Genomic DNA, 27,252 nt, shown 5'->3' with positions numbered 1-27,252 from the left:
AACCTAGGTGTGTGTTATGGTCCAGTGAGTGATATGTCCTAAAATTATGGTATATGATTTTATGTAAACTTTTTAATTGACTTTTAACAGACACTTTACATCTAGATTCCTCAGGAAAGCACACAAAATCCCACCCGTTATCAGATCTGCTCATTTTTAATTGAGCAGATAACTCAGGTGCTATTTTGTTGCTATATAAAAAAACAGGTTATTACAAAAAACACGTCACCCAATAAGATGAGATTTCCTTTTTTCAATGTATTAAAAATTTATTGTTCAAGTACAGTTTTCTGTCCTTTACTCCCATCCCAGCCCACCCCCCCCCCAGTGCTCCCCACCTCCCTCCCATTTCCACCCCTGTTAGTTATTGTCCATGTGTCCTTTATACTTGTTCTTGTAAATCCTTCCCCTTTTCCCCTGAAATTCCCTCCCCTCTCCCCTCTGGTCACTTTCAGCCTGTTCTCTATTTCAGTGTCTTTGGTTATATTTTGCTTGCTTGTTTGTTTTGTTGTTTAGGTTCCTGTTAAAGGTGAGATCATATTTTCAGTTCCACCCATGCTGTTGCAAAGGGTAGGAGCTCCTTCTTTCTTTCTGCTGCATAGAATTCCATTGTGTAAATGTACCATAGTTTTTTGATCCAAGATGAGATTTCTTACTGAACGACCTTCCTGAGCATTCTGAAGGTGAGTGGGGTTGGGGAATTTTGATGTGTATTGTTATATAATTGGTGGCTTCTGAAAGAGTGAAAGCTTGATTGCTATGCTAATATCAAATGTAAAAATTGCTTCAGGGGTAGAAATTTTAAAATCTAATATTATTATGAAAGTTTAAGGAAGACAGGATTTAAGTAAAAGAAAAGGGATTAATCTATAGTTTAGAAACAGACGATAAAATAGGACTCTTCCTAAAAGTGGAAAAATAACAGCTTTGTAGTTGCAATGGACTTGATCTTCTTTGACATTCAGCTCTTGCCAGTCTATATTTAGAACAAGTCAAAGTCAGTGCCTAGGTATGAATATGGAGATAGGTGCAATTTGGCACTCTGATATTTATTTATTTGTACATTTTAGAGGAAAAGAGGTCATATTACAGAAATCCTTTTATCAGTCTGAAGACTTGCCTGTTGAAATCAAATCCTGGTATTTGTGTTTTCTTCCTTCATCACAATCTAGTCAAGTGGTTGTTTAATAATCTATACAAGACAAATAAAAAATAAAAGACAAATTTGGCAAAGTATGCTATATTCAAAGAGCTATGCTCCTTTCCAACACATAGCTAGCATGTGCCTGAAGCTCTGGATTCTCTGAATCATTGAACCGAGTTGGGAAAATATTTTTCTAAGTGCTCCGGTGCTATGAAGACACAGCAGGAATCTCCAGGGAAAGAAGCTTGCTGAGGAGCTGCCGTAGGTTTCATTGACATGGTCCTCCTTAAAAATTGTTTCTTGTTGTGGTAAACTATACATCAAATTAAATTTACCATTTTAGCCATGTTTAAGTGTTCAGTTCAGTGGCATTATGTACTTTCGCACTGTTGTGCAACCATTATCACCCTCCGCAGAGCTCTTCCCATCTTGCAAAACCAAAACTCTGTGCCCACGAAACACTAACTCCACGTTCTCCCCTCCCCCCAGGCCCTTACAGTTTCCATTCTACTAACTGTTTTCAGCCATTTGACTATTCTAGGTGTCTTAGATATGTCGAATCACACAATATTTTTGGTTAATTTCACTTAGGGTAAAGTTTTCAAGGTTCATTCATATTACAAAATGTGTCTACGATCATCCATTTTGGTGGCTGAACAAAGAAAGATCACTAAATCTTTTTAATCCATGTAATATTTCATATTAGTCTAATTGACAGGGACTCTAGAAAATTTGCCTAGGGTGTGATTTAAGTCCCCCTCAAGAGAAACCCCAAAACACAAAGCAGCGTTTGTGGTGGTGAACTAAGTATATGATCAATGGGAAGGGGCATGAAAAATAGAGGCAGTTTGGACCCTGGGTTAAAGATTGTCTGCTCTACTCTCAGAGACTCTGGATCCAGAGATCTATTTGGGTGGGGTCTCAGAAGCACTATTTAAAGGAGCTTTTTAAACAGATCTTTCCTTAGTTGAACCTCCAGGGGGAGGCTTCACCCAGCCAACACCTTGATTTAGCCTCAGGAGGTCCTGAGTAGAGAGGACCCAGTTAAAATGGGCCACCCTCCCCAGTGACAGAAACTGTGAGCTACCAAATTGATGAAGTTTTAAGCCACATACTTTATAATGATGTGTAAAGGCAACAATATAAATAACGAACACACTGCCTCTTCTAGTTTATGTTCCAGTAATACTTACCTAGTTGCTGTTCCTAAGTTCCTTACCTAAGTTACTGTTCCTTGCTGTTCCTAACTTGCTCTCTGGCTTGCATACTTTTTTGTTTGTGATGTTTCCTTGCCTGGAGTATCCCCTCTTATTAAGCCAGATGGGTAAACTTTACTCTTTCTGTTCAAGGCACACCTCAGGCGTAACTGTCACCAGAAAATGTCACTGTCTTCCTTAGATCGACTTACTGTGTACTCGTCCCTTCCTACTGTAGGAATTAGAAAAAGTCCCGGAAACCTCCACTGGCAGAATTTTTAGTTAGCAACTTCAGAATTTTATGGAAAAAAAGAATATGAGGACTAAAATTGAGAATAAACATATAAAAGTCTCATTGAAATTTTGTATTCTCTAAAACAATGTAGTTTATCACATAATGATAGTTAACAATGATATTCTACAACTCTTGCCATCACATTGGCAATAATTGCCAGTCTGCTTTTTGTATTTACCACCCTTTGCTAAATAGAAACTCTTAAGCATTTTCTTCCTCTGCAGTTTAAGTGAGATGCTTAAATGTCTCCTGTTTTGTTTCAGAAGGGTGTGTGTGTGAGAGAGAAAGAGAGGGAGAGAGAGAGGGAGGGTCTGAGGTTTTGTGTCTTACTCCTGCCTTCTAGATTCTTCCAACTTTGTCATTTGGGTGTCTGGATGGGGAACAGCAGCAACAGTAGCTGACCTGAGCTTATCAGGGTACCTGTTTCTGAAACCATCCCCTGCACGAAGAGATTATATAACTTTCCTGCTAATTTCATACCAAACCACAGATGCTTTTCTGCTTCCTCCTCCCCACCACCTGAGATTCCTCTTTTCTTGTCACTGCAGTACTAAAACCGGGATATGAACACCACCAGTTTTATTTATCTGGCCCCCAGGATTGCAAAAACTCTCTTAGCAATCCTCCCTACCTCCTTTTCTGTTCTAATCCTAATTTTCTTTTTCTAATTACAGTATATCTTTTGTATTCACAAGGAACGATCCTCTAATCTTTGATAATCCTCAGATGAACAATTACCTCAGCGTGTATCAAGCCCTTATTATGAGAGAGGCTTTGAGGCTACAAAGAGGACTAATGTGTAATTCTATTTTTTCGTGAACTTCATTTGCAGATACAACCAATCCAGTTCGGTTGATAAAGCAATGTCCAGAATTTAAAGCAACAAATGGTAGCCAATGTAAATTGTATCAATGGGATTCAACACTTAACAGTATTCCAAAAGGTGGACAAAGCATGAAAATTGACATTTAGGTGCAGAAAATATTTCAAGATCCAAGCAGATATGAACGAAGTCTGTTAGGAAGTGGTAAGACAGAAAGATACCTGGAAGGATGTTCAGATGCAGGATTTTAGTCTCTGGTAGGGAACTGATAAAAGCAAAGCAGAGTGTCAGTTCTTTAAGGAGTGGAGTACCAGTAAAGACAGGACTCCCACATGGAAAGTCAAAGCTGTGACCCAATTACCAGAAGTAGGCCACAAGCAGGGTTTGGGTGTTGAATATAGTTTTTAAAACTGGAGCAAGCCAGAAATTTCATGTCATTTTACAAATCTACTTGTGCAAGTATGCAAATATGCAAATGTATACTTGCAGGGCTATTAATTTCAGCACCATTGGTAATAGCGAAAAGCTCAGAAACAACTGAGTGCTCCCTGGGGGATCTCGGTCTTATTAATCAAGGGTCCCCACCCCACCATCCCTGCCCCACTGGGCCACAGACCTTGGCCTGTTAGGAACCAGGCCACACAGCATGAGGTGAACAGAGGACCAGCTAGGAAAGCTTCACTCCCATTAATTGCCTGATTGCCTGAGCTCCGCCTTCTGCCCCCCCATCCCATGAGTGTGAAAATTGTCTTCTGCGAAATTGGTCCCTGGTGCCTAAAAGTTTGGGAACCACTAATATAAATGGTGTTATATCCAACCAAGGGAATATTTTACAAGTCTTAAAAATCAGTGAGGTATCTAGCTCATATGAGCTGATGTGGAAAGATTTCCAAAATGTATTTAGAAATTAAAAAAATAAGATAATATAAACAGTTTGATATTACCAATAAAAGGATATTTCTCTACCTCCTCCCATCTCACATCTGTGCATGTATATTTGTCAGTGTCCAATTAAAAAAAGCGCTAGAGGTATTTCAAAAAGAGATTTCACACAGAGATTGGCTAAAAATTGTTACAGAGCCAAAGGAGGAAGGTAAGTTTACCCAAAGGTGAGCAGCTTTAGCCACTGGATGGAACATAAGGGGAAGTTCTTTTACAAAGAGTTCATAGCTGCTACTGGAGATCAGTCTGGGATAAATCTGAAATACTCCACATCCCAGCCATGACATCCCCTTCTTGTGCCTTTTGGGGACTCCCATTAGACTGAGGGGTGATCTTAAAATGGCAGTCTAGCCCTGCCTGGTGTGATTCAGGGGACTGAGCATTGCCTGTGGAGCGAAAGGTCGCTGGTTTGATTCCTGGTCAGGGTGAGCAAGAGGCAACCACTGGAAGTTTCTCTCACACATTGATGTTTCTCTCCCTCTCTTTCTCCCTCCCTCCTCTCTCTCTAAAAATAAATGAATAAAGTCCTTTTAAAAATGGCAGTTGACTGGTATTATTTTTATAGATTTTATTTAATTCGCAAACTGTGTCAAGTGGGGATCTTACACAGTCCTTTGGTTTATTTATTTGTTTGTTTTTAGATATGCTCTTCTTGTTTGGTAAATGTGGAATGAGACAAAACTGACCTAACTTAGCTTAAGTAACTATGCAGTGGGGGTGGGGAGATAGGCTGATGCATTATTAAAGAGAAGACAATTTGCAGTAATAATCTACAAATGGTTTTATTTTAACCTATCTGAAAAAAGGAGTCTATTTAAAACTGCACAAGAATGGTTTTTTCTAGATTAACTTTCCAAGTAGAGTTGTGTTATATATATAAATTATATATAAATGTTATATGCATAAAATTTTTAAATTAAATTTATTGGAATGGCATTACTTAATTAAATGATGTAGGTTTCAAGTGTACATGTCTATGATACCTCATCTGTACATTGCATTGTGTGTAGTAAGTTTTAAAAAGAGATAAGTATGTTACTTCTTTATAATAGTTGAGTCAATTTCATTGTGAAGATAAAAGGTCTTCCAGTCTGACCATTCATGGGCACCATGACAGATTTTCTCTGACTCATCTGTCTCCTATTCTTCTACTGTGGCAACCAGGAGGAACCACTCAAATGCTATCGGGACTTTGCATCTCTCATCTGCTTTGTTTCTCTCTTTGTCTCTGTTTTTCTGGTCCTCCTCCTTGCAGACAGTTTCAACTATTTTTATAGTTCACCTGGAGAGAAAGTACCAAGTTTGTGGGGTGTGGACCCTCACCCTGTCCTCTTGTTTCTGTGTGGAGGCGCTGCTATTAAGTAACACTGCCTTTCTCTGCAGTCTGACTCCCCTGTCTCAACCCAGAGAAAGGCATATCTATCTGATTTTCAGTTTGGGGAAAGGAGTTGAATATATGTGGTTCAGCTGCATCCTTCTCTTTTTCTTTTCAGGATAGGTCAGCCTACAGGGTGTACACATTTTCTGCCCCTCCAAGCAATAAGTTTTAAAGGGTCAGACACTCAAGGGGGTAGCTAGCTCTTGTGCTGCTGTAACTGGGTGGGTAATTCTGCTTAGTTAGGGGCAGGTCAGAAACTGGCCCATGTATTATACACTCTGCTATGATCTCCAGGTTGACTTTTATCATAATAAATAAGACAACTTAATCTCCAGTTGTCTGAGTCCCACATCTATTTCCCAATTGATTCTGAGATTAGGGGTGTGTGTGTGTGTGCGTGTATGTATAAAACAAGGTTTTTATATATTGATTCTATTGAAATCCCACAGCCACCAACATCTTCAAATTTTTATATTGCACAATCTTTATACTCCAGGAAGAATAGTTTTTAAAAGGTTAGGTCAAATTGTAACAGGACACATCCATCCCACTGTAGCTGTACCATTTTCATAAAAACAAACCCATCACATGTCACCACATTCTGTGCAGGACCAGCTAGCAGGGACATTGCAGGGAGGTGTGCACGGAAATTCGTGGATGACTCTTGTTGCTCCGTCATCTTAAATGTTCAAGGCCCCACATGTGAGGGTGATGCATTCACCCTATCAAAGTCTGAGTGAGAGGCTCAGGCTATACTGAACCTGCTGCAGGGTCCTGGATAAGTCAACCATTTGGCCCATGGGCATTATCTGAGACTGTTAAAGCATTTATGTTGCAGAGGGGGTAAATGCTTGCATAACTGATCCAATTTCAGCTGAGTAAATTGCATGGAGGAAAGACAGTTCTCAAAAAGAAAAAGGGCTTCGAGGTCCCAGAATTAGACATCTGCCTCTTCCCTCAGCAGATATTCCAAAATTTTGTTTCTGTCCTGTCTCCTCACTTTCATGTTGCCCTTCTATGTCTCAGAAGAGGAAATGGTCATCTTAATAGAAGCTGACATGAATTACAAAAGCTTTCTCCACTCCCACACACCAAACCTCTCCTACGCATCCCTCCCCTTCTTCTCCCCATCTCTGCAGAAAAGGCATCCTTCCTCCAGGTCATGCCATCTATGGCATGTTACAGTGTTAATATTAGGCTTCAGATTCAGATAGCCTAGATGTCAGTCCTGGTTCTACCGTTTTTCTAGCCTTGTGACATAATCTTTCTGTGCCTCACGCACCTCATCTATACAACTCAGACAGAAATGGTTGTAATAATTCAGAAGGTGGATTTGAAGATGAAATGAAAAAGTGGGCACAAAGCTGTTGGTGCAGAATAGTAGTAGCCACTTATCACTATGCTGTGATCACCAACAAGTACCCTGTCACTAACTCCAAAATCTACTTTTTCTTGAAATCTCGCCCAAGGACATGTTCACTGATTCTAGAGAGAGAAGGGAGGGAGAGAAACATTGATCATGCACCCCAGCGGGGGCTGAACTGACAACCCAGGCATGTGCTCTCCCAGAATGGAGCCTGAGACCTTTCCATTTATGAAACGATGCTCCACCCAACAAAGCCACACTATTCAGGGCCAAAAGCTACTTCCTACTTTCCCTGACCTTTCTGCAGTGTTTGAAATAGTTGATCACTCTCTTTTTACCATTCTCTCTTCCCTTGGTTTTCTTTTTTCTACTTTCTGATGGTTTTCATTCTACACCTCTAATCACAGATTCTCAATATCTATCATGAAGTTTTGTTTCCTTGACTGCCATTTAAACACCCAGGCCTTGCCCTTAACTTTCTTCTTTTGTGATTCCATATACTATCCCTTCATGTTCTCACCTACACCACATCTTTGAGTAACCCCTGAGGGTGGGTTCACATAAATCGGTATTTCTAGCCCTCACTTCTTCCCTGAGCTCAGACATAGTTAATGTTTGGCCAGATACACCCAAACCTTAAATCTTAAAAAAAAAAAAAAACACTATTAGACTCGAGTGTTTTTATAAATATAATAAAGGCAAATATCCAACAAAGACATAGTTTTAAACACCCAACTATTTATGAGATTTGTGTGCCCTGCATGTTCTACGGGCACCTTAGACATTTTCAGCAAACTTGTCATGCTCCTCATCCCACAAGTGTGTCTCCAGCCCTCTCCTTGTATCCATCTACTCTGCATCATAACCAGAAACTTTGTTCTCCTTTATATTCCTACTAAAACCCCATTTGTCCTTAACAAGTCTGCTCAGTCTATCTGTTAAATCCCTCTAGGATTTACATATTTCTCTCTATTCTTTCACATCATCCAGCAGACAAAACACTTGCACTCCAGTGGCGGTAGATCCCTCCTTTGTTCAAGCTCCTCTGTGTATCAGAATGCCCCTTTCCTTCTTTGCTTACTCCTATGCTTTGAGATCTAGCTTAGACCTTGTTTCCTTTAGGAAACCTCTCTTGCTCCCTCAAGATCAGATTGTGAGCCCCTGCTCCTCTCTGTTGCAAATACTTATGATGCACTGCGCCACATCCTCTTGGCCTACCTGGTGCCAGTTCCATGTGCTTTGTCCTTCCCCAAATCAAATCTAAAATATCTTTGCATTTTGCTGCCTCAGAGCTTTCTGTGAGTCCATAGGAAAACTGCTCAGCCTGATTGCAGAAGCAATGTGAAAGTGTGTTGGGAGCTAATATGTGCAGAGCCAGCCCCCAATTAATAGGGGACAGGAGTCAGTGGATGATCTGAGGCCCTTTCTACAGATGGTTTCCAGGGGACTGTGTGCTTCAGGCCATCAGCGCTCACTGACACTCTTTGTTAGTTGTTCTCCTTCCTTTCTGTCCATACTTCTCCACCTCTGCTTTCTGGCATGACCACCCAAATTTACTACCTGTACTCAAATGTTTTTCTTAGGCTCTGATTTAAGAATCAAACACTTTGGGTAGGTGAGAGTACCCAAACTAACACATGTACTAATAGTATCCAGTCTATACAGCTGCCATAACATTTATTATATTGAATTATCATTGCTGCCTTAGCTTGTTTATCTTCGCATCTTTTAGTGCCCAGTGCCTTGACATTATATAAAATGTATAAAAGCTGGACACTAAAAGAAGAAGGAGAAGGAGGGAGGAAAAAAGAGGAAGAGAGAGACAGAGAGGGACAAAGAGAAGGAAGGAAGGAAGGAAGGAAGGAAGGAAGGAAGGAAGGAAGGAAGGAAGGAAGGAAAGAAGGAAGGAAAGAGTGAGGTAGTTGGGAAAAACTCTGGTTAACATAACTTGCTGAGTGCTGCTGGCTATTCCTACTGCTATAACTTTCACTTTGGGAAGGTGCAGACTGTGAATAATGCATTGCAAATGTAGGCTATTATTGGCAAATCATCTGAAAAGTGATTTCACAGACACAGGGTGAGCTTTTTGTTTTTGTTAATCGAAGTGTGGTTATGAGACTAAGTCCCTCATTGGAACTGATACACCATCTCAGATTTGCTGTGAGCAAAAACAGCAATGGCTCTTGAGGGGATGCGATTAGTACAAAGCACCTGGGAGACAATGATGAAGATGGAATCAGCAGAGGCGCTGCTATTGAGTTGTTTTCAACAACCTCTGGACTGTGTAAGCAAGATGGAGACTGGGAGATGGAGCCAAAGTAAGCTGGGTACAGGCAGCATTAAAAAAATAGGATGAATCCTTTACTGGAATTTCACAGATGATTTCTTCAAAACATCTAAAGAGAGCATATTTCTCTAGTGAATGATGTGATACTCTAGCATAATTATTTATGAGGTTCTTATCACAGTGGCACCTAAATACTTCAGAGTTATTTGCTGCTGGCCTAGATGCATCTAGAGCTTTATTAGACCCAGGGTTCATTGACAACATAACAAAGGCAGATGTCTAATGGATTCACATTAAAAAAATTCCCCACTGCCAAAGCACTTGCAAATGTTAGGTTGTTCCATAAGATTTGAATACCAATCTCAGGAGAAATAATAGTAATACAGCATAAGTAAGTGGGCTAGAAATTCTTGGTCTCTGAAGGGGTTTAGTGCTGGGAAATAAAATAATAATTTAGGAGAAGTAAGAATTAGTAATAGCAGATGTTTATCTCATTTTAGATTAACTTTTCCTTATTTTTCTTCCATTTTAATGTTTCTCATTCTGCTATTCTTTTCCCAGAAGTCCTTCATTTCTATTCAGAAAATCTAGACAGCCAAGTTTCCTTGGAGCAAATCATTTTCTTTCAAAGAGATCTGTGAGATTCCAGATACTCTTTTCCTAGTCAATGTCACTAAGGCAAAGATTATCTATAGAGGAGGATTTTGCAAAATGAATATTTAAAAAAACTTAAAATACAGCTATATTTGGATCTATGAGCTATAAACAGTAGGAGACCTGAAAGGTTCTAAAACCTGCTATTTCCCCTGTTCTGATCTCTTTGTTACAAAGCTTTGCATGTTCCATCTTCAGAAGCTATCTCAGTTCTTCCAGTTCAAGAAAATTTATCTTACATAGTGCGCAGCCTTTGGATTTTTCTGACTTTGCCCACAATTGTCATTCCAGAAGTGATGCATACCACTCAGTTCAATTTGCATCATCACACAAAAGGGACTCTCCTTGGAAACCTTTTATGTGCTTCAAAAACATAATACCGTTTCAAAGAAACATGTTCTTTTTTAGATAATAACTGCTGTTAACTCCCCCACTAGATCTTTCTGAGGTATTTGACAATTAACCCAGTTTACCACTGGCTTGAAATGATTTGACAGTGATTTAACTCTTTGGGGAAGTGTGTTTTTTTTAACCTACTAATAAGCAAAGAAATTTTTTGCTTTTCAACGCATTTTTTTGCATTTAAATTTCATCTCTATACTTCTCTACACTTATCCCTTGGGGTATGAATTCATTTTTGGTTATGAGTATTTGTGGTTCTTTTTTTTAATCCTCATACGAAGACATTTATTCATCGCTTTTTAGAGACAGGAAAGGAGAGAGAGAAATATCTGTGCAAGAGATAAGCAGAGAAGCACCAATTAGTTGCCACCTGCAAGCCACTGACCAGGGTTCAGGGATTGTATGCACCAAGACAGTGGATGGGACTATAACCTAGGCATGGGCCTTGAGCAGGAATCAAACCTTCAACCTTTTGGTTACCGGTTGATGTCCCAACCAACTGAACCACATTGGCCAGGGCTGTGTGTGGTTCTTAAAAACAATGGGAATATTGTGTTCTGGACTGAATTGTGACTCTCTAAAATTCATACATTGAAAGCCCTAACCCCTGGTACCTCAGAATGTGACTGTTATTTGGAAGCAGGGCCTGAAAGCAGTGATTAAGTAAAAATGAGGCTGTTAGAGTGGGCCCTAATCCGATCTGATTGGTGTTGTTATAAGAAGAAAGAATCTGGACACACAAAGACACGGGAGGGATGTGCACACACACACAAAAAGATTATGTGAGGACACAGCAAGAGACAGCTATCAGCAAGATCAGTGGAGACACCTCAGAGGAAAGCAAACCTGCCAACACCTTGATCATGGATAGTATGGATGTTTTAGTAATGTTAACTTTTCCTATCAGTGAACATGGTACATGCTTCCATGTGTTTGTATCTTTTTCAGTTTATTTCTTCAGTGTCTTATAATTTTCTGAGTACAGGTTTTTTACATTCTTGGTTAAATTTATTCCCAGGTATTCTATTCTTTCTGAAACAATTGTGAATGAGGTTGTTTTCTAAATTTCCCTTTTGGTAGTTCATTTTTGGCATATAAAAATGCTACTGATTTCTGGATATTAATTTTGTATCCTGCTACTTTACTAAATTCATTTATCAGTTCTAGTTGTTTTTTTGTATGTGCATTCTTTAGGGTTCTCTACACACAATATCATGTCATCTGCAAATAATGACAGTTTTACTTCTTCCTTTCCAATTTAGATACCTTTATTTCATTTTCTTGTCTGATTGCTGTGGCTAGGACTTCCACTACTGTGTTGAATAAGATCAGTGAAAGCAGACATTCCTGTCTTGTTCCGAACCTTAATGGAAATGCTTATAGTTTTTGCCTGTAGAGTATGATGCTGGCAGTGGGTCTGTCATACTATGGCCTTTATTACGTTGAGGTAGGTTCTTTCTATTTGCACTTTGCTGAGAGTTTTTATCATAAATGGATGCTGGATTTTATCAAATTCATTTTTCCCACCATTCTCACTGTCCCCTAGATATTTTATATCTTTTGTTATCACTATAAATAGGATTTTAATATACAAGTGATTATTGTTAGTAATTTTTTTAAATTTAAAAAATAGGTTTTCTGGTTTTATTTATTTATTTGTTTGTTCATTTGTTTGTTTGTTTATTGTGGACATGTATTTTTAAAATACAGTTTACTGATTATGCTATTAGAGTTGTTCCATTTTCCCCCCTTCATTTCCCTCCACCCTGCACACCGTCTCCCACCCATATTCCCCCCTTTAGTTCATGTCCATGGGTCATACTTACAAGTTCTTTATCTTCTACATTTCCCACACTATTCTTACCCTCCCCCTGTCATTTTCTACCTACCATCTATGCTATTTATTCTCTGCACCTTTTCCCCCTCTCTTCTCCTCCCACTCCCCTGTTGATAATCCTCCATGTGTCCTCCATTTCTGTGGTTCTGTTCCTGTTCTAGTTGTTTGCTTAGTTTGCTTTATTTTTGTTTTAGGTGTGGTTGTTAATAATTGTGAGCTTGCTGTCATTTTACTTACATGTTTTTGATCTTCTTTTTCTTAGATAAGTCCCTTTAACATTTCATATAATAAAGGCTTGGTGATAATGAACTCCTTGAATTTGACCTTATCTGAGAAGCACTTTATCTGTCCTTCCATTCTAAATGAAAGCTTTGCTGGATAAAGCAATCTTGGATGTAGGTCTTTGGATTTCATGACTTGGAATACTTCTTTCCAGCCCCTTCTTGCCTGTAAGGTCTCTTTTGAGAAATCAGCTGACAGTCTGATGGGTACTCCTTTGTAGGTAACTGTCCCCTTATCTCTTGCTGCTTCTAGGATTCTCTCCTTCATTTTAATCTTGGGTAATATAAATATGATTGGAATGTGCTTGGAGTGTGCTTCCTTGGGTCCAAATTCTTTGGTACTCTCTGAGCTTTCTGGACTTGCTAGAATTCTATTTCCTTTGCCAGACTGGGGAAGTTCTCCTTTATTATTTGTTCAAATAAATTTTCCACTTGTTGCCATTCTTCTTCCCCTTCCAGTACCCCTATGATTCAAATGTTGGAACGTTTAAAGATGTCCTAAATGTTCCTGAGCCTCTCCTCATTTGTTTTGAATTCTTGTTTCTTCATTCTTTTCTGATTTCTTGTTTCTTTCTTCCTCTGGTCCACTCCGTTGATTTGAGTCCCAGTTTCCTCCCCATCACTGTTGGTTGCCTGTACATTTTCCTTTGTTTCACTTAGCAGAGCCTCTATTTTTTCATCTAATTTGCAACCAAATTTAACCAAGTCTGTGAGCATCCTGATTCCCAGTGTTTTGAACTGTGCATCTGATAGGTTGGCTATCTCTTTGTTGCTTAGTTATATTTTTTCAGGGGCTTTGATCTATTCTTTCATTTGGGCCATTTTTTTTGTCTTGACACACCTGTTATGTAGTGAGTGGTAGAGCCTTAGGTGTTCACCAGAGTGGGGCAATCCAGTCACTGCATTGTTGAGCTTACATTGGGCAGGGGTCCAGAAACGAACAATGGCACATGCTCCACTCTGCCAGATTTCAGTCACTTCCCCCGCTTCCCACAAGCAAACTGCTCCTTCCTGGGTGGGTGCTGATTCCTGGGTGGGTGGTTTTGTGTACATTCTAGGACCCTTTGGGTCTCACCAATGAACCCTCCTGTGAGGCTGAGAGTTTCACCTGGCACCTCAACCTCCACCAGTTGTTTTAATTGGTGTTTTGAGGCTTTATTTCCCAGAGCTGGGACCCTGGGTTGTGTGGTCTGCCTTGCTCCCCACTTTCGTCTGGTTTATTTGCTCACGAATGTGGGACCGGATGTGCTGTGCCCCTTTACTATCCATCATCTGGCTGGGTCCATCTGCTGCCACCTTATGCCTTGGGTCTGCCAGCTGCCCTCCTCAGAGCCCTCTCTGTCCCAGTGCCCCAACTCCACCCCTCCTACCGGTCTGGATGAATGTGTCTACTTTAACTCCTTGGTTGTCAGACTTCCATACAGTTCAATTTTCTGTCGGTACTGGGTTTTTTTTTTGTTTTTAAATTGTTGTTGTCCTTATTTTGGTTGTGCAAGGAGGCACAGTATGTCTACCTATGCCTCCATCTTGGCCATAAGTCCCGCCACTTTACATTTTGGTTCTTATTGCCACACTGTCTTTAAAAATGTTTTCTAATTTACACTGTCACCAAAAGAATTTAAGAAGTTCAATTTTCTACAACATTCACCAGCACTAGGCATTTGTCAAGCTACTATAGACTATTCTTCATTTTTGGGGGGGGGGGTGAGAGCTTCTTTTTCTCATGAATGCTTTTTCATTCCTCAGACTATTTTTATTAAACATTCTGTCTTCTTATTGATTTATACAGGATCTTTATGTGTGAATGAAATTAGGCCTTTAAATATGTTTTTTGATTTGCTTTATTTTTAACTCTTTTTTATGTATTAAAAGATTAAATTAGCCCTGGCTGATGTAGCTCAGTGGATTGAGTGCAGGCCTGCAAACCAAAGGATTGAGGTTCAATTCCCAGTCAGGGCACATTCCTGGGTTGCAGGCAGGGGACACATGAGAGGCAACCATACATTGACATTTCTCTCTCTCTCTCTACTTCCCTTCCCCCCTGAAGCAAAATAGAATAAAATAAAATGAAATGAAAAGATTAAGTTGGCCCTGGCCCTGTAGCTAATTTGGTTAGAGTATTGTCCTGATGTGCCAAGGTTTTGGGTTTGATCTTTGGTCAGGGCATATACAAGAAGCAACAAATGAATGCATAAATAAGTGAAACAACAAATCAATGATTCTCTCCCCTTCTCTCATTTCCTCTCTCTCTCTAAAAATCAATCAATAGGATTTCCGCCAAGATGGAGGCATAGGTGGAAACACTGTGCCTTCTCCCACAACCAAGTTTGAATACAACAAAAGTTTTGGAGAACTAGGACACACCCAAAGACCAGAAAACGGAATTATACGGAAGTCCGACAGCTACGAACCGTTCAACGGGACGGTAAGAGAGGTGGAGCCAGCAGCGGAGCTGGGTCGGGCAGGACAGATCCCCCGACCCAGGCTCACAGGCAGCCTGGAATCAGTCGGGGTGCGGGGCAGACTGACCAAGGTCGCGCATTCAAGCACAGTGAGACGGACCACGCAGGCCCCAAGGGGCGAACCCAGTGGTGGAGGGCTGACAGCAGTGGCACACTCGCGTGCAGTGGAACGAAACGTGTGGGCCTGGTGACAGTGGTGGCTGCGGTGCCGGTGGGGGTCACGGCAGCAGGCGGCAGAGGGAAGCCATTGTCTCTCTTTGACCCCACCCCCACATACAATGTCACAACCCAGCGACTGAGTTGCCCTGCTCTGGTGAAAACCTAGGGCTCCGATCCTGCTACTTAATAGGCATGAACAGCCCAAAAGATGGCGCAAGAAGAACTCAAAGTCCCAGAGACAATAACTCTAAGCGACCAACAGATTGCCAGCCTCTCAGAAGCCCAATTTAAGACACTATTTATCAGGATGCTCACAGAATTGGTAGATTACAGTCACAAACTGGAGGAACATATGAAGGCTAAACTAATTGAAATGAAGGGAGATGTCTAGGAAACCAATAGCGATGGAAAGGAAACTGGGACTCAAATCAATGGAATGGACCAGAAGGAAGAACGAAACATCCGACCAGAAAGGAATGAAGAAATGAGAATTCAAAACAATGAGGAGAGGCTTAGGAACCTCCAGGACATCTTTAAATGTTCCAACATCCGGATTATAGGGGTACCAGAAGGGGGAAAGAAGCAGCCACGAGTGGAAAACGTATTTGAACAAATAGTAAAGGAGAACTTCCCCAGTCTGGCAAAGGAAATAGACTTCCAGGAAATCCAGGAAGCTCAGAGAGTCCCAAAGAAGTTGGACCCAAGAAGGAACACACCAAGGCACATCATAATTACATTAGCCAAGATTAAAATGAAGGAGAGAATCCTAGAAGCAGCAAGAGATAAGGGGACAGTTACCTACAAAGGAGTACCCATCAGACTGTCAGCTGATTTCTCAAAAGAGACCTTACAGGCAAGAAGGGGCTGGAAAGAAGTATTCCAGGTCATGAAATCCAAAGACCTACATCCAAGATTGCTCTATCCAGCAAAACTTTCATTTAGAATGGAAGGACAGATAAAGTGCTTCTCAGATAAGGTCAAGTTCAAGGAGTTCATTATCACCAAGCCCTTATTATATGAAATGCTAAAGGGACTTATATAAGAAAAAGATGATGAAAAATATTAACAGTGAAAGGACAGCAAACACACAGTTATTAACAACCACACCTAAAACAAAAGCAAACCAAGAGGACGGCTAGATCAGGAGTGGAACCATAGAAATGAAGAACACATGGAGGGTTAGAAACAGGGGAGTAGGAGAAGGAGAAGGGGGCAGAAGGTACAGAAAATAGCATAGATGGTAGGTAGAAAATAGATGGGGGGAGGGCGAGAATAGTAGGGGAAATATAGAATCTAAAGAACTTGAGACACGTGGTTATAAACTAAGGGGGGGAGAATAGTGGGAGAGGGAGTGTGGGGGTGGAGGGGAATGAAGGGGGGAATAAAACAACTGTAATGGTATAATCAATAAAATATATTTAAAAAAATAAAAATAAAAATCAATCAATAAAAATTTTTTCAAACATTAAATTTTACATGGAGTGAAATCTACCAAATCTATTCTTTTCTCCCTTTAGTTACATACTGATAGAAAATAGTAAATGAATGAATATTAATTTATATTTTATCGTATTACTTTATTGTTTTTCTATTTTATATTATTGTAGATTATTTTGATGCAAGGTATAATAAGGTATAAGATGAAGGTATAATTTCATCTTTTTCCAAATGTTTCAACACCATTTATTGAATATTATTTATCTTCCTTTTATGCACTTTCCAGGAAAAAGTACTTAATTCAGTTATATGATCCAGTCTTAATAATTTTTTAATTATCCATATAATGGTACCCACTTCCTCCTCTTTTTCCAATATTTCTGATTATCATTTCTTCTAGAAAGTAGAAATGTCACCAAACAAAAAAGGAGAGTTCATCTGCTTTTTGCCATGAGAACCAAACTCATGAGGCAGTTGCTGGTGAAAAAGGAAAGAGGTTTTATTTAGATGTTCTGCAATCTGGGAGAATGGTGGACTCTTATCTCAAAGCCCATTTTCTTGACTGAGACCAAAACAAAAGGTAGTGTCCAGAGGTCCTGTTCCATTTTAAAATACAATCCTTTGGATCCCACAGATGGCTGGTAAGCAGTCATCCAAATAGCTTAGCTCGTTCCCAATTGCTGCCCATTTCAGACTCCCTCCTGGAGTCTGTAGGCCATGTGGTTGTTACAGGGTCATATGCACTGGCATGTGCATCACCAGGTGGGCATGAGAGCGAGAGAGGCTCTCTCCTGGAGGCCAAGAGCAACATGGCTGCTAAGGCCATGTGGCCTATGGAAAGAACAGGTGAGTATACCATGCAAGTCCAGGTCACAAGCAAGAGTGATGAGCAAGAGAGAAGCTTCTTTATTTCCCTGGGTTTATATTAGGTTGGGTGTGGGACAGACTGAGTGTCTCCTCAAAACGACCAATTAATTTCCCAAACCTTTGCAAGCTTCAGGTGGGTCCACTCCCAGCCAGTCCTTTCTTTCCCCAGGCTAGGCTGACAGACCTCGTTGGTCCAGCACCTCTCCCTGCTGCCACTTCGACTTCTATGGCACATGTACTTGCTTTCCCTTGGTCTCACCCCCAAACTGATACCAGAGGTGAGGGAAGGGTTTACCATGTACTCAGGATAAGAACCTCTCCCCTTCTGCCACTCCAGGAAACTTCCCAGGCTCAAACTGACCATCCACTGGCAACAGAAAGAGGTTAGTATTACCTTTATGTGAGCCTGGTGAGGAGAAGCCAAGGCAAATTACCCTACTTGTTTATCCTTCCTCCAAAAGGACAGGAGCTCCTTTGAGAATGGATATAGATGTATGCCCTGCCCACCCCCCGCCCCCAGAAAGGTCCTGCTTGTTAAACACTCACAGTTTCTGTTAGCAGTGTCAGCTTTTTGCCAAGTCCTAGGTGTTACCAGTGACTCAGCAGGCCATTCTGTATGAAGGAATGTGACTTCCAGAAGTCAGAACCCTGAGCAAGTCATAGCCTATATGCCTACTCTGAAAATGAAAAAAGCCTACCCCCTTAGGAAACTGGTGTCCTGAGACTAGTATATCTTCCTTCTTTCTTGGCTGACACTTTTTGAGCAGAGTAAGCAAGTGGTGATACTTATCATCTCTTTCTCAAAAGTGGGAGTAAGCCTCAGGTTCAGCTTAAAATTCCTTCACAGTAAACACCAAACCCAAAAATACCATGAACATAAATGTTATGAGGAATGTTTGAAGATGAGAAGTGTCACGGAAAAAAGCAAAGCAGAGTAGGGCATGCCCAGGGAAGAAGGAGCAGTTTGAATTGTAAATAAGGCAGTCAGTGAAGGCCTTACTGAGAAGGTGACATTTGTGCAAAGGTTTGTGAGAGGTGAGGTTGTGAGTCATGAGGGGTTTGAGTAAAGAAAATTTCAGGTACAGGGACCAGCCAGTGTGAAGTTCCTCAGGTGGGAGAGGCCTGGACATTTAAGGTGCAGTAAGGAAAAGCAGCAAAATTGAGTGAGGGAAAGAATGAAGGAGAAAAGGCAGAGAGTTCAGGGTACAAGTGAAAACAGATCATGTGGGGCCTTGAAGACCTCCTCTGACTTAGGGGGCCATCACCCCCCATTTCTATTTATTTATTCTTTCACAGTCCAAGAGACTAAACCTTAAAAACCTATCCCATATATACCAAAATAATTCATTTAAGCAACTTATGGAAGAGCAATCAAATTGGCAATTAATGTTTTCCAAAACTGAGCAGGCTGGATATTTACAGTGAAATAATCCAGTGTTATATTATAAATTAATTCAGGTCAATAAGTTTGTTATATTGAAAACTTATAATTTGAATGAATTTATATAAATATAATTCAATAAAATATAATTCAAATGAATAACTTTGTTATATTATAAACTAAGTTAATTCTATTTAAATAAAAACTACTTTTCAAAACTCTAAAAACATTATTAGGTGTGGAAGAGAAGGCAATGAGCAAGATAGAAATATGCATGTTGTATATAGCTTTTATTTAACTTCTTGCTCACAGCGCAAACATATAATTAAGTTAAAAAACAAGGAAATAACAAGAACAATGCCTTCTGGCATTTTGTCACTTCCCTGGGAATTTTTATTTGCTTATTATTTGAAGAGGCACTATTGTCTCGAACCTGGGCTAAGAACTAGGAGTCAGGCTTGTATAAATGCCACTGAACCTTTTATTTTAACTTGCTTCCTAGCTTTATGTGCATGACTTCTCTGAGGCCTTGGGTTTTCTCTTCAGCAAAGAAAAACAAAATTAATGAACTCTCTGGGACAAAGTACTTAAATATTAATAACCTGAAAATTTGAGGGATGAAAGATTTGTAAAATATAAGAAAAAAGTTGAATATGTCATTATAAATCTTCTGAGCATCAATGCTAATTTAATTTTTCAGCAAATATTTATCAACTAATAAAGGAAGTAGAAGTGGAAGAACTTGTGAAGAGCCTGAGAGAGTGTGTTTGGACAGGAAAGTATCAAAGAATCCAAGCAAGGAGTTTCAGTAGGAAGCAAATGTTCAACAGAGTTAAATATTGCAAAGCAATAAAGTGTGTTCAATGAATTTGGCATTTAGGAGTTCATTGGTGACTTTATTAAAGACTGATTTCCGTTGTGTGTGGTGTTTAGAATGCACTCTCACATTTTATCATTGCACCAAGTTCCCTCTGTTGAAATGCCTAGAGTGGTTTTTGTATTCCATATTGGGCCCTCGTAAATACAGCAGGACATATCAGCTAGGTCAGGGCTAAGTGTGGATTCACCAAGTAGGCAGAGTTAGGTGGTACTATCTCTGCCCACTCCTGGTGGTGTCACTGACTTGTGTGGAAGCCAGAAATTTCTAGGATGGAAAAATGAAATCTTGCGTCCACCTAGGTTGTAGACATAGGCATAGATATGTGGAGAACTGATGTGTGGGTGAGTTATGAAGGTTGTCATGAGAGGTGATAAATTACTACAAGAATGCAGACCCTGTGGCAGATAACTCATTATGAAGGGAGTCAGGCCCAAAGAGGAAGAGAGTCTGGGAGTCAAGAGAGAGTGGTGATGACAATATGATGGAGTTTCTAGCAAGTCCAACAGTTTGTGGGGAAAACTGTGTTAAAATCAAAAGAGAGACCTTTTGACTCCAAAACACCCCAGCACCCAGGCAATATGCTCTGGGATCCCTTTAACAGACCATCAGCCAAGGGGAAAAGAGACAACATTAGCTAAGTATGCCATTTTCTCATAACACCAGGAGCTCTGAGAAGTTCTTTAACTTGAAAGGGCAAGAGCAATGTCTTCAGCAGAGCCTGACAATAAGAGAAAACAATAACTTGGAATGATTGCAACTTTTGGAAGTATCTTTTAGGGACACCCCCCAACACACATACTTTTGGGATAGCCAAGCAGTACTTTGTAAAAGGCTGAAGTTTCTGTCTGACTCTATGGAGGACAGTGTTGTGGACCACTTTGCCTGGTTTCAGGAATTATAACTGTCTATCCCCTATAACTTAAGGATGAGTGAGCAACTACCTCTATAATGTGAGCCGCAGGAGACAAAGCTTGTCTCTAGTAGCAAATGCTGCCTCAGTTTCCTCCCTGACCCCAAAGCATGGTCAGAAGTCCTTGACAAGTAAGACCCCTCAGAGGAGGAGCAACCGAGGCCAGACATGACCACTTGGGAGGCCACATGGAAGGACTCAGGGGGGCTTCAACAAAGAGCAATGGACTCTTGCCCCCCGCCCCCCCCCCCCGCCCCCGGCTTTGACAAAGCCTGAGTCCCCATGTCCTCTGGGAGAAGTGCTTCCTGGTTCTAATCCCCTTAAGCCTGAATACCTGGTAGGGAGAGGTGCATCTCCTTGCCTTGCTAGAGCTGTCCTGGGGAAAAATCTGGCATCACAAAGACTTCCTGATAAACCTGTGAAATCTGCTCTGCTAAGAGTGCTTTCATTCATATGTTAAGGGTTTGAGGAAGAAACCCTAAAACTTCCTGACAGACTCTGACTCATACTAAGCCCTCAGATTTCTTTGAAATGTTATCTACTGTTTGATCCTTGCTGCCCTGTATTCCTGTGTATTACAACCCAATGAAAGACCTTGGAGGAAGGGGCTCAACACATTTTCCCTCTGAGAAACTGGCCACTGCTCAAGGCCTTTTTCCTCTGGGAAACTGGCTACCTCTCCTCCCCAAGCAGATCACATCATGTCTCAGTCATGTTTACTTTCATTCGTGGAACACGGGGGGTGGGGGGGACTTTTGAGGAAAGTCGCCCCCACAGGACAGAATCAATGTAATTTAGGTTATATAGAGAAGACAACACAGTTAAGTATATCTCAAACTGATAGGGAGGGAGGGCTCTCCCTGGCTGGTGTGATTCAGTGGATGAGTGTCAGCCTGCAAACCAAAGAGTTGCCAGTTTCATTCCTAGTCAGGGTACCTGCCTGGGTTGCAGGCTGGATCTCCAGTTGAGGACACATGAGAGGCAGCCACACGTTGATGTTTCTCTCCCTCTCTCTCCCTTCCCCTCTGTCTAAAAATAAATAAAATAATTTTCAAAAAAGAAATTTAACTACCTTTGCTGTGATAGTCCTCTAAGTCATCTAAAATGTATTGTCCTTTCTATAGCCCTAATCTTTTGTAGTTTATTCTATAGATGCAGGCTGGGTAAAAATACTCCTTCCAGTTTTGCGTTTGCAAGGGACTTTCTTCTGTCTTAAACACAAACAATAATCAAATCAAACCAAGCAAAACAACTAATCTCCAAAACAAACAGTGGCAATGGGGCATTATAATGGAAGTGTAGTGAGAATCAAATGTTTTTAAGAGATTAATGATAATTTTATTCTTAGGGCTTGCTTATCTTCTATTATAGAAGTTTAAAACTTTATACTTTTAATCTTCAAATGATATTTTTCCTCTTTATCTCCATTAAATATCGAATGTTTCTATAGTTGAAGAATTTGACAAGCCAGGAGCAATTCTCCAGGTATCCAAGAAAGATTTCTTGTTCTATCTTAACTGAGGACAAGTTATATTCAAAGATTTATTTCCATATGTGTTTCTCTGACAACACTATTCACAGATTGAATTGGAAAGATCTGTTTGTTGTTATTGTTTGTTTGTTTGTTTGTTTTAGGTCTATAGGTATACTTTGAAGCTTTAAATCTTAAACCATCTCTTTTCAGATTTGTTTTTCTATGACTGTTGAATCTTTAAGGACACCTGCTGATCTTATAGTGCGATTAGGTTAGAAGAGGCCCTTGTGATGTTTATTTCTCCTTTTCAGGTTAATTTGGTAGAACTCCAAATGACCATGTGACAGCCTTAACAGCCACTCAACCGCCAGTTCAATAGAAGTATTGTAGTATACTTTAAAGGAAACATTACTTCCTTGAGAACTATGACAAAGTCACAAGAGCCTAAAGTTGCAGGGATGGGAAGGAAATGTTTGCGAGTGGGTTCTTTCATGCGATAGTGAGGGGAGTGACTGCCATCCCCACACCTTGATCCCTGGACCTAGTATTCTGGCTCTGGGAGAAACACCACTACATATTGGTGACTTTGATCACTGATTCAAAGCCTGTACTTCATCCTATGGGCAGCACTCCAATCTTGCACCATTTCGGTATTCTCTAAGTGGCTGCTAGGTGATGGGGACTTGATAAGATCAGTGAACTTCCTAGGCATGATCCCATTGTGCCATTTCTTTTGCTGTAAAATTAGTTCCTTGGTCAAAAGCAATGCCAAAATTGGTTGTTTTTATTCAGCTCCCTAATCTATCATAACTCATTTTGGTGTATGGTATGAACTATGATTCTAAATGCTCAGTGATAGTTTACTAGAAATTTATAGTTTATCAAAGAAAATATGCATTACCATACAATAATTTTATTTATGCTTAGTCTGTTTCTTTTTTGTCATAATGACAAAGCAAAACAAAAAAGATAAAGGAGATGACAAAGAAATGTAAAATGTTCTGATTATTTTAATCATTTTTCCAATCAGTACCTTAAAATCTACCTGTTTGACCAAAATATACTAAGTAATCCTCAAAATTTTCAAACTTAGAAATCTTAAATAAAAAAAAATTTAAATATGTTTCAACTTTTCTATATAATTTTAAATGGGTATTTTAAATATAAATTTTTAGTACATCATTTATTGAGTAAATTGATATTTCCTTTTATTGATTGATTATATATGTGATATATCATATGTAATATATCAAACTTTGTATGTGATATATACATATATAGATTTAGTTATATTAATTGATTGCATTGATCTGTATATTTAGAACTTGTTCTTCAATTAATAAAACCTATTAATAGTTTATTGTTTAACCTTCCAAACCTTCTTTTAATGCACATATATATGAACACCCACAGGTTTTTGCTGTTTGTCTTAAAAATGACATCATATTGTATATGTTGTGCCTTACGTTGCTTATATATATATTAGGGATATCTAGAGATAGATATAAACTGTGGGTACTAAACTAATTGCAGTGGTTTTATAGATCAACCTGGAAGAATTTACATTATATTATAATATAAACATATATTAAATATATAATTTTCTATTTATACATACTATATATATTAAAATAATATATCATACTATATATTAATATAACAGTAATATGATATAGCAACATAAAAAATGTAATGTAATAATTATATAATAGTAGTATATTAATATTAATTGTATAAAATGATGAATAAATACAATATTTTGTTATATCTTATATAGTTATGTGTCATATATAACCAAATTATACACATTATATATAAGTATATAACATAGTATTTGTATATATAACATTTAAATATTTTTATGCAGGAATAAGATATATTCATATGTTCTTGAATGTCCTTTAACTAAGTTGTATAGTTCTAAACATTTATATTTACCCTAGATATTTTTTATCTTTTGTTATCATTATGAATAGGATTTTTAATATACAACTGATTACTGCTAGTGATTTTTAAAAAATTAAAAAAAATAGGTTTACTGGTTTTATTTATTTGTTTGTTTGTTTATTGTGGGTGTATTTTTTAAATACAATTTATTGATTATGCTATTAGAGTTGTCCCATTTTCCCCCCTTCATTCTCCTGTACCCTGCACACCCTCTCCCACCCACATTCCCCCCTTTAGTTCATGTCCATGGGTCATACTTACAAGTTCTTTATCTTCTACATTTCCCACACTATTCTTACCCTCCCCCTGTCTATTTTCTACCTACCATCTATGCTACTTATTCTCTGTACCTTTTCCTCCTTTCTTCTCCTCTCACTCCCCTGTTGATAACCCTCCATGTGATCTCCATTTCTTTGGTTCTGTTCCTGTTCTAGTTGTTTGCTTAGTTTGTTTTTGTTTTTGTTTTAGGTATGGTTGTTAATAATTGTGAGTTTGCTGTCATTTTACTTACATGTTTTTGATCATCTTTTTCTTGGATAAAAGTCCCTTTAACATTTCATATAATGAAGGCTCGGTGTTGATGAACTCCTTGAATTTGACCTTATCTGAGAAGCACTTTATCTGCCCTTCCATTCTAAATGAAAGCTTTGCTGGATAAAGCAATCTTGGATGTAGGTCTTTGGATTTCATGACTTGGAATACTTCTTTCCAGCCCCTTCCTGCCTCTAAGGTCTCTTTTGAGAAATCTTCTGACAGTCTGATGGGCACTCCTTTGTAGGTGACTGACCCCTTATCTCTTGCTGCTTCTAGGATTCTCTCCTTCATTTTAGTCTTGGCTAATGTAATTATAATGTGCCTTGGTGTGTTCCTTCTTGGGTCCACCTTCTTTGGAACTCTCTGAGCTTTCTGTACTTCCTGGAAGTCTATTTCCTTTGCCAGATTGGGGAAGTTCTCCTTTATTATTTGTTCAAATAAGTTTTCCACCTGTTGCTGTTCCTCTTCCCCTTCTGGTACCCCTATAATTCGGCTGTTGGAACATTTAAAGATGTCCTGGAGGTTCCTAAGCCTCTTCTCATTTTTTTTGAATTCTTGTTTCTTCATTCTGGTTGGATGTTTCATTCTTTTCTGGTTGGATGTTTCTTCCTTCCTTCTGGTCCACTCCATTGATTTGAGTTCCAGTTTCTTTCCCATCACTGTTGGTTGCCTGTACATTTTCCTTTATTTCACTTAGAGTAGCCTTCATTTTTTCATCTAATTTGCAACCAAATTCAACCAAGTCTGTGAGCATCCTGATTCCTAGTGTTTTGAACTGTGCATCTGCTAGGTTGGCTATCTCTTCATTGCTTAGTTGTATTTTTTCACGGGCTTTGATCTGTTCTTTCGTTTGGGCCATGTTTTTTTGGTCTTGACATGCCTATTATGCAGTGAGGGGTGGAGCCTTAGGTGTTCACCAGGGCGGGTAACCCACATTGCTGGGTTGTGACACTGTATGTCGGGGAGGGTTCTGAGAGGGAATAATGGCACTTGCTCCACTCTCTGCCAGACCTGTTCCTTCTGCCACTTCCCCCAAGCAAACTGGGCCCTTCTGGTGCTAATTCTCGTGTGGTTGGGTCTTTCCAATGAACTCTCCTGCGGTGCTGGGAGTCTCTTCTTGCACCTCAACCCTACAGGAGTTTTCAATTGATGTTTTGAGGCTTTATTAACCAACGCTGGGACCCTGGGTTGTGAGATCTGTCTTGCTCCCCAGTTTCACCTGGTTTATCTGTGTGTGAATGTGGGGCCACCTGGTCCACCAGCTACCTTGTGGACTGAGTCCCTCCACACTCTGCTGCCTCGCTGAGTCCACCAGCTGCCACTTTGCCATGAGCACTCTCTGCCTAGCCACCTGGCTCCACCCCTCCTACTGGTCTGGATGAATGTTTCTTCTTCAACTCCTTGGTTGTTGGACTTCCATACAGTTCAATATTCTGACAGTACTGGTTGTTTTTTTGTTTCTAAATTTTTGTTGTCCTTATTTTGGTTGTGCAAGGAGTGACAGTGTGTCTACCTACACCTCTGTCTTGGTTGGAAGTGTTCTATTTATTTTTTTAAATAGATTTTATTTATTTATTTTTAGAGAGGGGGACAGAAACATCAATGTGTGAGAGAAACATCAATTGGTTGCTTGGATTGGGACACAACACTCAGCCCATACATATGCCCTGATCTGGTATTGAACCAGTGACCTTTCCTTTTGTGGGATGATACCCAACCAACTGAGCCATACCATTCAGGGCATGTTTTTGGTCTTAGAGAGGAAAGAAGAAAGAAAAGCAGGAATGTGAGAGAGAAACACTAATGTGAGAGAAAAACATCAATCAGTTGCCTCCCAGTTGCACTCTGACCAGGGATCAAACCCATAGTCTAGGCATGTGCCCTGACCTAGGAATCGAATCCCCAGCTCTTTGGCATATGGGACAATACTCCACCAACTGAGCCACACTGGTAAGTGCTACTATTGATTTTTGTAAAGAAATATATAGCAGTAATAGTGGGCATTTTTGTCTAATAATATTTGCCCGGTAATAGTGGGCAGTTGCTCTTTCTTGGGCTTAGTGGATAAATGTCCACTGGGATATTCGCTATTGTTAATGCACTTTTACAAGTGGTGGAAGTCTCACTCTTTTCTCAGAGTATACAGAGTGTTAAATGGGGATGGTTTTGAATTGTATCAAATAATATTTTGAGATCATGTTTCAACTCTTCCTCTCAAGACATTTGATTATGAAATTCAATACTAGATTCAATCATTATATTTTGGATTTTCTTATTAATGGTACGCAGTTGCCTATTTTTAAAAATTGTCATATTTGGGGCACTGGCTGGTGTAGCTCAGTGGATTGAGCACGGGCCTGCAAACCACATGATCGCAGTTCGATTCCCAGTCAGGGCACATGCCTAGGTTGCAGGCCAGTTCCCAGCAGGGAATGCATGAGAGGCAACCATACATTGATGTTTCTCTCCTTCTCTCCTTCCCTTCCCCTCTAAAGATAAATAAATAAAATCTTTAAAAAATTTAAAAAATTGTCATATTTGTTAAAGAAGACCTTTAATATCGTTTTGATAAATCTAAGATTAAAGCTATTTATGT

This window comes from Sturnira hondurensis, unplaced genomic scaffold, assembly GCF_014824575.4.
Source record: "Sturnira hondurensis isolate 20B ecotype Veracruz unplaced genomic scaffold, ASM1482457v3 Scaffold0001074, whole genome shotgun sequence".
Taxonomy (NCBI): Eukaryota; Metazoa; Chordata; class Mammalia; order Chiroptera; family Phyllostomidae; genus Sturnira; species Sturnira hondurensis.
This window is presented reverse-complemented; position numbering follows the sequence as displayed.